The sequence below is a fragment of the Mustela putorius genome, unplaced genomic scaffold (assembly GCF_011764305.1).
Source record: "Mustela putorius furo isolate JIRA1106 unplaced genomic scaffold, ASM1176430v1.1 tig00003976_pilon_pilon_pilon, whole genome shotgun sequence".
Classification (NCBI taxonomy): domain Eukaryota; kingdom Metazoa; phylum Chordata; class Mammalia; order Carnivora; family Mustelidae; genus Mustela; species Mustela putorius.
This window is the reverse complement of record NW_025422118.1, coordinates 36,428-47,199: the sequence shown is the minus strand read 5'-3', so window position 1 is coordinate 47,199 and position 10,772 is coordinate 36,428.

Below are 10,772 nucleotides of genomic sequence, written 5' to 3'. Positions count from 1 at the left end.
CACTGAGTGGAGCTCAGTCATTAAACAGCTGCCTTCAGCTCCAGTAATGATCCTAGGGTCCTGGGATCAAGCACCCACATTGGGCTCTCAATTTGGTGGGAAGCCTGGCTTACTCCCTTTACCCATTCCCCCTGCTTGTGTTCCCTCGCTCACTGTGTCATCTCTCTCTGTCAAATATAAATAAATAAAACTCTTAAAAAAAAAATAATTTCTTTAAAATCTAAAGTTTTCAAAAATGAAAAACTTAGAAAAATAAACTTCTGCTGAACATTTAACAAAACATGAAATTACATTTGTAATCAGCTATCTTTTTCTTCCATGTTTTTTCTATTTTACTAAGAATATTTCAGTTTTAGAAATCAATGTTATCCTTGAGGGAAGATATTTTATTAAAAACTGAATTTTTTAATTGATCATTAAAATTTACTGAATATTTTCTAGGTGCTCAATTCTGCCATAAATTCCCATGGGAGGAAATGGTGCTTAAAGAAATACTATATTTTGAAAATATGCATTTGAAAAATTGACACGATTCTAAAAACTGTTCATTCTTATAAGTTTAAAATGTGCCTCAATAAATTTAATTTTTTTTAATTTATATTTTTTTATAAATACATGTATTTTTATCCCCAGGGGTACAGGTCTGTGAATCGCCAGGTTTACACACTTCACAGTACTCACCAAAGATACATACAAATGGCTAATAGGACACATGAAAAAACATTCATATAATACTTAACACATACTAAGTGCTCAAAAAAGTGGAAATAGAGAATACAATACATGGTTATCCATTAAATGTTATATAGATACAAGGGAAATTTTTCATTATATTATACAAATTGCTTTAGTTACAAGCATGATTCTTATGCCTGCAGTCATAGGATTCTACTGATCTTCATACCTGTAATCAAATAGCCATTATTCTGTGAAGCAAAAAAATAATAGGTTCTTCCTGACAAAGATTGTTTTGATCACTTCTCCTTTCATTATTTATACTTAGATTCCTTAGCCATTTGTGTTTCTGAAGTTCTTTTGATCAAATGGCACTTCTGGTAATATTAAAATAGGCTTCTTTTAAAATTCATTATCTTGTCAAATAAATAACTAAGAAAAAAGATGAATGAAAAGCTTATTTTAATGTCTCCTTTCAATAAAATGATGGCAGCTATCCTTAATAAAATTGGTTGACTAAGAATAACTTTGTTGAGGTAACTACCTGGATGGCTCTATCAGTTAAGCCTCTGCCTTCAGCTTAGGTCATGATCTCAGGGTCCTGGAATCAAGCCCCACATAAGTTCCCTGCTCAGTGGGGAAGCTCTGTTTCTCCCTCGGCCTCCTCCCCTCCGAGACATGCTTTTCTCTGTTCTTTTGCAAATAAATGTAAAACCTTTGTAAAAAAAGAATAAGTTTAGGGGTGCCTGGGTGGTTCAGTGGGTTAAAACCTCTGCCTTCGCTCAGATCATGATACCAGGGGTACATAGGATCAAAACCCTGCATCGGGCTCTCTGCTCTGCAGGGAGAAACTTGCTCCCCCCTCTCTCTCTGCCATGCCTCTCTGTCTACTTGTGATCTCTGTCTGTGAAATAAATAAATAAAGTCTTTAAAAAAAAAATAAGAATATATATTTAGGGGGTGCCTGTAGTGGCTACAGACTGTTAAGCATCTTGCCTTGGGCTCAGGTTCATGATCCTCTGGGTGGTGGGATCAAGTTCAGGCATTGGCTCCCAGCTCAGCAGGCGAAGCGCTGCTTCTCCCTCTCCCACTCCCCTTGCTTGCGTTGCCTCTCTACTGTGTCTATCTCAGTCAGTCAAATAAAATTAAATAAAAATATTTCAAAAAAGAATATAAGTTTATGATCATACACCTTGTCATATATATTAGTTCTATAATAGATTTGAGGCTGTTTGTTATCCACCTAATGTATTGTAAATCTTAATTAAATATGACAAATAACGAAGAAACAGACTGGATTCATTTAAAAAGAAAAATATTTGGGGTCTATCTTAAATTCAAAGTTTCAGGAGATGCTAAAGGTTAATAATTTCTTTTAACAGAAGAGATTTCCTCTGATGTATATAAAGTGGCTATATGTAAATGATTCATAAAGTGGGACATATAGGTAGGAGAAATCACAGGAAATTACTGGTTCTGGAACTTTTGATATTGCCCAGGTGAATAACATGTGAGTAGCATTTTGAATGAAAGGCAGCTGTCTAGAAACCAAGTCTATCTAGGAAAAGTGTTTGTTTCTAATCTGTAGTTTTTAGGGCTACATGCACTTTGTGTCATTTCAGATACATTCAGATTATTTCCAGCAGCAAGATTCATTATGTGCTACTTTCCTTTTGCAGTTAATACAAAATGTGCCACACTAATTTTGAAAAAAAAATACTTTTAGGGTGTTGAAAATGGAATTTTAAAAATATGGAATATTGCATCTGAAAAGGAAAATATACCCATAAGAAATGAACTATAGGAAAATTTTTTTAAATTATTTTAGATTTTATTTATTTATTTGAGAGAGAATGAGGTGGAGTGAGAGAGTAAAAAAGGTGCAGGGGGGGGGTGGAGGGTCCGAGGGAGAAGGAATAACAGACTTCCCCTCTGAGTGTGGAAACCAACATGGAGCTTGATCCTCGGACTCCAGGATCATAACCTGAGCTGAAGTCAGACACTTAACCAACAGAGCCACCCAGGTTCCCCAGTGATTATTTTAATTATATTATGAGGCATTCTTTGTATTGGGAAAAATTTTCAAACAGACAAAAAGTAAAAGAATAGTCTAAGGATCCCAAAATATCCATCACCCATTGCAATAATGATCAAAATTTCCATAATTGTTTTATCTACCTTTTATGCTTTTTCAAAATTTTTTTAAAAACCCCAAAATCCCAGACATATATACATGTGCCCTTTGTGTTGTGCTGAGGGGCAGCAGGTAGGAAAGTAGGGTAAGGGGGTGAGAAGAGATCAAGGTGATTCACGAATGGAAAAGATGGGAAAGTCATTTCTGGAAATCAGAGCTTGTGACTCCTCAGTAAGAACCAAGAGTTGGCAACCCACAAATGAATGGTTTTGAGCAGAAAATATTATAAGCAAGCTCCTTAAGTCAGCTGATTCTCATTCTAGGAGGTCATATTCTTTAGGTGTCAGAGTACATTTCAGAGATCATGAGGAAGGGGAGTGTGAGCATATGGCCTTTAAAACGATATTCAGGGGTGCCCTGGGTAGCTTCAGTGCGGTTAACAGCCTCTGGTGTTAAAGGCCTCAGGTCATGAATCTCAGGGTCCTGGGATGAAGCCGCAGCAGGCTAGGCTGATCATGTCTCAGCTAGGGGAGCCTGACATTCCACCTTGTGACGTCTCCTCCCTGCCATGGGCCTCTCTGCCTGCTTGCTTGTATCTCTGTGCTCACTACATAAATATAAATCTTAAAAAAAAAAAAGAAAACTATATTCAGATATAATAAAATACCTTCAAATCAAGAAAAGAACGTTTGAAATATTATATTAGAAGCTATAGAAAAATTCAGGAGTGCTTTAAGTTTTTTTAAAACTAAGTACAATAAATTTTACCTAGCGGAACCCTTCCTACATTGTTGGTGGGAATACAAGCTGGTGCAGGTCACTCTGGAAAAACAGTATGGAGGGCGACCGTCAAAAAAGCTGAAAATACGAGTAACTGACTACAACCCAGCAATTGCACCTACTGGGTATTTACTCACACAAGATACAAATGTAGTGATCCAAAGGGGGATACGTGCACCTGAATAGTTTCTTATGAGAAGACACACCGGTCACACCAATTGGCCAAACACTATGGAAAGAACTCCTAGATGTCCACTCAACAGATGAATGGATAAATATAAAGAAGATGTGATATATATAAACAATGGAATACTATACAAACCATCAAAACCCCAAAATCTTGCCATTTGCAATGACATGGATGGAACAGAGGGGGATTTATTGCTAAATGAAATAAAAGTCATATATCAAGAGAAAGACCAAACGTATTATATGATCTCCACGATATGAGGATATTTAGGAATACGAGGAACAGAGGATGATAGCGGAAGAGAGGAAAGGAAAAAAATGATTAGCACAGATAAAACCAGAGAGGGAGGATAAAAACTATAAGAGACACTTAATCTCAGGAAAAACTCAGACTCAAGACTGAGGGTTGCTGTGTAAGGGGAGGGAGGTGGGAAAGCTGTGGGATTGGCTGGGTCGGTGATGGACCATTGGGGAGGTGATTTACTGTGCAATATGGTGAGCACGGTGAAATTGTGTAATACTGATGAGGAATCACAGGGACGTATACTCCTGTGTAACACAATGACATTGTATATTAATAAAAAAGAAAGAAAATGAAATGTTCCTTAGGGATAAAAAATGATTGAATGAAATCATAATTATTCTGTATCATTTATTCTTAAGTATAACTGTAAAATGCGTTCTTCTAGACGTTCTACACGCAATAAATCACAAGGTAGTGGGTTTGTGCAAACAGACATGGAATCAACGTCTCTAGGGATGAGACTTGATATTCTGTGTTTAATAAGCTCCAAAGTGGATTCTTATTCATGGGCAGCTAAACTATGGAAAGAGTAAGTGGGGGAAAGGATTTCAGTGGTTCCCCAATCTTCGACCCCAGCTGTTGGGTCAGACTGGCTGCATCATTATCTTCTGGGAGGCTTACCAAAGCACCAAAATCCTATTCTCCACTTCTGAAGAAATTCTGATTCTAGAAAGTCTCTGGAGTGAAAATTCAGGGGAACGTTGCTAGGGTGGATAGTTATGGGCTTTTTAGGTAGTTTAACTTTGCATTGGGGAAGGTTCTGATTGGTATGATATATAGCGAGGTTTGAATTCCGGATTACATAACCAAACACTGAAATTTCTTTACAACTCGAATAGTCGTGATCTGTGGATTCTTGGGTATCGTAACCTGAGAGATAACCAAGTTATTGGCCGTGATATCAAGTTATGGTACAGATTTTATCTTTGATAAAAATAGCATTTAGTTGTTGATTACAGGAAGAATTCATTTTAAATATACTAAGAGCTTTGTTCAGTTTAAAGAGGAGAACCATAAGTAAAATGAATCAGATCCTTGTATTTAAGTATTATGTAAAATCTGCATTTGCTTATTGCCATTTGTCACCAGATTCCCAAAAAAGTCATGGTTGTGTCTCAGTTCAGGCAGGAGGATGGAGAAAAAGCAGGATATGGAAGTTCAGGGAGAAGGTTTTTAGGCCAAACACTGCAGAAAACAATGTTATAACTTTGAAGCTCTTTTTTCAATTTGTGATCTGTTTTAACTCTGTTTTTTTCATTCTTCCACATGGAAAAAACCTAAGGTTGCACAGTTGTGATGATCATCTGTCTTCCAATCAAGAGGGTGGAAAAAGCAAAAACGTGAGTGAATATTTGGAGCCTCCGGATACGGACAAGGCATGAAGCGCTTTCAGTTATTTCTGTTAAACTGCTGTGAGCCAGGGACAATTCCTGATGCATCCATTCCGGGCAGCTGCTTTGGATCTTGTAAGTGGTTGGAAGAGTTATTGCCTCTGGTCTCCCATTACAATTGATAATTGCTAAGAGACGAAAGCATGAATCCCCCAATCAATGACCAATCTGTGGAGGTTAGGTGTTTTGTTTGTTTTTTGTTTTTCTTTTAATCCATGCTTTATAGTTTTCAGAGTACAAGTCTTTCACTTCCTTGGTTAAATTTATTCCTAGCTATTATTTGTGATGCAATTTTTATTATTTGTGGTGCAATTATAAATGGGATTGTTTTTTAGTTTCTCTTTCTGGTACTTAATTATTAGTGCATTTTCAATCTGCAACAGATTTCTGTATATTAAATTTGTATCTTGTGACTTTACTGAATTCGTTTATTAGTTCTAGTAGATTTTTGGTTGAATCTTCAGGGTTTTTCTATATATAGTATCAGACCCTCTGCAAAATAGTTTAAGTTTTTTACTTATTTCTTACTAATTTCTTACCAATTTCTTTTTCTTGTCTGATTGCTATGGCTAGGACTTCCAAAACTATGATGAATAAAAGTGATAACTGGACATCTTTGTCTTGTTCCTAATCTTAGAAAAAATGCTCTGTTTTTTTCACAATTGAGTATGTTAGATGTGAGTTTTTGATATATGGCCTTTATTATGTTGAGGAATGTTCCTTCTAAATCTACTTTTAAGAGTTTTGGGTTTTTTTAATATTTTTAATCATGAATGGATATTGTACTTTGTCAAATGCCTTTTCTGCATTTATTGAGATAATTATAGATTTTTGTAGCATTGTGGTTTTTTTCCCTCAGCATTAATGGTAAAAATAGGAAGAAAATTGGTGAGGTAAAAGAAGAAAAGAGAAAAATTAATAAATATTCACTGGGAAGTAGGCTGTATAGCATCATGATTAAAAGGATGTGAGGGTTCTCCCAGGCTCAGACTACCTGGGTTAAAATCACTCTGACATTTACTAGTTGAACCTCTATAAAATGGAAGTAGGAATAATAATAATAAATTCTCCAGCTAAGTATAAGGACTAAATGACACATTAAATAGAAAGCCCTCATCAGATTGCCTGAAATGAGGTATCCGCTTAATAAAGTTGGCCATTATTATTGTTCTGTTATTATAAGTTAGGTCTGTCAGTATAGACTTAAACATCTCTGAGTATTGGTTAATTAACAACTAGAGAAGATATAAAAGATCAGTTGAATGTAATTGTGCAGAAGTGATTTGAACCGTCATAAACTATTATGACATGTGTAGGGATTAAAGCATATAAATGGATCTAGTTTTTTTTTTTTATAGATTTTATTTATTTAGTTGACGGAGAGAGAGAAGACAACAACAGGGGAGCAGCAGGCAGATGGAGAAGGAGAAACAGGACTCCTCCACTGAGCAAAGAAAGAAGCTTGTGCCAGCGCTCCGGCCAGGAACCTGAGATCATGACCTGAGCCAAAAGCAACCACTTAACTAACAGAGCCACCAGGCATCCCCCAAAGTGGATCTATTTGAAAAAAAGGGTTCTGTTCAGGGTAAACTAGGCTTCAGATATGATTTTTGAACTCAGTTGTCTTCATTTCCTTTATTTATCTCTGGTTTAATAACTCTTCTTCCCACTGTAGAAAATACTGAGTACAAAATACTAGGTAAACAAACAATCAAGAATAAACAGTCTTTTATTTTTCTCTTTAAAAAATTAAAAAATAAAGTAAACTTTTTTTTTACAACAAAAAACTTAAGCCTAGTTACAAATGGATCCCTTTTCCAGATTTTATAACACACCAAATAAGATGAGCTTTGACCACACATATTTTACCTTGGAAAATCAACCAAACCTGATTAATGGAATTTAGTACATGGTGTTGTCGATATTTTACAGGTATTGCTCATCAGGATTAATGACAATCAAGTTATGTGACTTTTCACTTAAACATGAAGAGAAAATTTTACCAATGGAATCACCCCAAAATAATGACTTGTTGTTTTAGATTTTTCCGTCGGGGGCACCTGGGTGGTTCGGTCTATTAAGGGCTCCTGCCTTCTTGCCTTCAGCTCAGCGTTCATGATCCCAGTGTCCTGAGGTGGGAATCACTCACTAAGGCTTTCCTGCTCTTGAGGAGCCTGGTACTCCCTCGCCCTCTGCCCCCTTCCCCCAACATTTCGGCCACTCGGGCTCTCTCTGTGTCTGCCCTACGAAATAAATAAATAACAATCTTTAATAATAATAAAAAAGATTTTTCAGTCAGTTTTCCATTCCCGGATATTGGCCATTTTGAATGTTAGTAAATACCAAAATGTTCAGTGTGTATTGATGTATGCTATGGTGACTGTAAAATGTGGGGAATCATGAGCTTCCAGGAGAGCTGAGGCTGGTGCCACTTAATTAAAGAACAAGATGCCTGTCTAAAGCAAAAGAGAGTTTGACAAAGCAAAGAGCCAGTCCCTTGGTTTTTAAGTGAAGGTATTATAATTAGCCTGTCCTTCCTTTGAGTTACACAAGTGATTCTTTTTTAATCACTGTTGACCTATCCAAAAAAGGGTCAGATTAAAATAAGTAAATAAATGTAACAAATTCATAGGAAAAGAGCGAACGATTGAACAGTTAAATAATGGGTGAGTACATGAACAAACAGTTCATCCAACAAAATACTCATTTTTTACCCAATAAAGTATGCCCCATCTTATTGGCACTTAAGAAATGCTCATTAACATGTCCAAGACTCCTGTATCATAACTATCAAATTTGTAATGAATTAGAAGTGTTGACAATGTATGGAACATGGTGGTGATTAGTAGTGGGAGCATCAGGATTTGATCAGTGAATAGAAGGAAGTCATAATAATAGGGTGATGGTGGTGGCGAGCAGAAATGGTGAGTAGTGCTCCTTGGCCTCTCCGTGTGAATAAGTAATTTGGGAACTGGATGTAGTCACAGAGGAGGGCGGCAGTTCTCTACATATTAATTTAAACCACATGGCTAGGTAATGATGGGAATTTTTAAAAACCCAGAGTCAATGTAGCTTAAGACACTCATCATATCCTAATTAACTTAATTAACTAAACTCTCAACTCGCGTCTATTGAGAATTTCCCATATGCCATGCATGTTGCCAACCTATTAATAGGTGCAACAAACTCAACTTGTTTGAATCTTTCCTTAGGAAGATTAGATTTGCCGAGTGATCTATTGTAGAGACTTCTTAGTTACAGTATTCTAAGGTGGAATAAACATATGATTAACATTTATTTGGGTACCCTATTTGTTTCCAACTGGAAAAACCCTGAAGCTCAGAAGACTAACCCAATAGGCCAGGGCTACACTGCCAGCCAAGGATAGAGCCAGATTAGACCTCTGTCTGTCTTCAGAGACCCTATATTTAGTACTCCACCATACTGACTGTCTTATTAAAAAAACTATGTGAAATCACTAAAACATGCAAAAATAATAAATTCTGTGTTTTATTCATGATCACTTAAATATAAGTAAGAAAGTAAAAATGACAGAAGTTAGTTGAACAATTATGAAATTCACAGTAAAATTATGCATTAGCACTTGATATGTGGTTTAAACTATAATGTTCCAGAGGTGCTGCTGTCACGTCCACTTTTGTCTCAAATACTCATAGCTCTTTTGGAAGATTTTAAGACAAAACACGGTATCAAACTTTCTCCAGAAGTTGCCTAACAAGATTAAAGAAAATGTTAATGACAAGTCATATTTACTTCAACTAGTTGAAAAATTCATAGGAAGATATAGGCACAGCTGGCCATACACCTTGGAGAATAATGGCATGACAACCTTTGGAGATAACTATTAGTCAAATAAGCACCTGATGACAGAAATAAGTTGGGTTGACCTTGACATACTGGAAAAGTCTAGGTAGGCCCCACACTCTTTTCAGAGATACTGATCTAAAATCTGCCACATAAATATATATATCATACAATGTGAACTTTACTGAGCAGTATTTAAACATTTCCACATGACAGAACAGAAGCCCCAAGAGCCAAGGTGATTTTGCTCCAGGTCATATATGCCAGTCAGTGCTAAAGCTGGTTTTTCAAGGGGCACCTGGGTGGCTCAGGGGGTTAAGCCTCTGCCTTTGGCTCAGGTCATAATCCCAGGGTCGGGGGATCCGAACCCCGCATTGGGTTCTCTGCTCAGCAGGGAGCCTGTTTCCCCCCTTTCTCTCTCTGTCTGCCTCTGTGCCTACTTGTGATTTCTGTCTGTCAAATAAATAAATAAATAATAAATAAATAAATCTTTAAAAAAATTAAGTATAACTGGGTTCAAAAGCAGAATCTTCAGATTCCATTTCAGGATTCTTATAGCAGTAGCATATGCTTTCTCTGTAAGAAAGAAGCACATGCATACATACGAAATATATATATATATTTATTTATTTATATTTTATATATTTTTTATTTATTTAAGTGAGAATGAGTATCCCTTGATACATTGAAAAACATGCAATAGATTAATAAGATCTGCAGAATAAGACTATAAATTATTTTTAATGTCCAAAAACATTTGGATCTATTTAAAAGTTTCCTTAACACATGCATACATGAGGAATTCATGGCAAAAGGATTACTGGCAAAATGAGACTTCTTAGTCAAGTAGTTGGAATAATTACTTCTATTAACTTTTACTAATGATATAAAAACAGACGTAGTAATTGTTTCCTATGTGAAATACTTCGGATTTATGTAAGATGTGTATCCATGGGAGGAATATGAGGCTTGTAACAGAGAAAGCAAATGAGGATTTGAAAAATAATCCCAACAAAGCAAAATTAGTACTTTTTTCTGAATGGAGATTATTTTAAGAGGAATATTGATGAATTACTTTGATAATCAAATCTCTCGGGTGTTGAGATTTCATTCCCCCCCCCATTCCCCCTCACCAAATGGTTTTCATACCTATTTGATTTCCATCAGTGCTATAATGCTTATCGTTTTTTCAAGGAGATGAGATTACACAAGGTTTCCAGATATAAGCGCATTCTGTTCCTCACTGTAGCTGGACTCTGACCAACTAAGTTGGATTGAAACCCATTGAAAACTTAAAATAATATTTTATTTCCCAAAAACGAGGGTATGGCCTGATAGTTACCAAATCACGAGAATCTTCCTTTCTTCTTTCTTCTTTTGGAACCTACTATGGCAACTGCTGGACCTTCTCAATGTTAAAAGTCTCATGGTAAGAAATAAAATAAAGGCGTTTGATGCCAAGAAGTTATGTCTT